Consider the following 232-nt stretch of genomic DNA (forward strand, 5'->3'; position numbering starts at 1 on the left):
TGGATTAAGAGTTTGGGGTTAGCAGATGCAAACTATTACATATAGAACGGATAAACAATGAGGTCCTACTGTATAGCACGTGCATGCACGGGAAACTACATCCTGTGATAAACCATCAAGGAAAAGAATATGAAAAATAAGTATATATACACATATATGTTTATACATATATACATATGAATCACTTTGCTATACAGCAGAAATTAACACAACATTGTCAATTGACTCTACT

Source organism: Bison bison, unplaced genomic scaffold (genome assembly GCF_000754665.1).
Source record: "Bison bison bison isolate TAMUID 2011002044 unplaced genomic scaffold, Bison_UMD1.0 scf7180017864160, whole genome shotgun sequence".
In the NCBI taxonomy this organism is placed as follows: domain Eukaryota; kingdom Metazoa; phylum Chordata; class Mammalia; order Artiodactyla; family Bovidae; genus Bison; species Bison bison.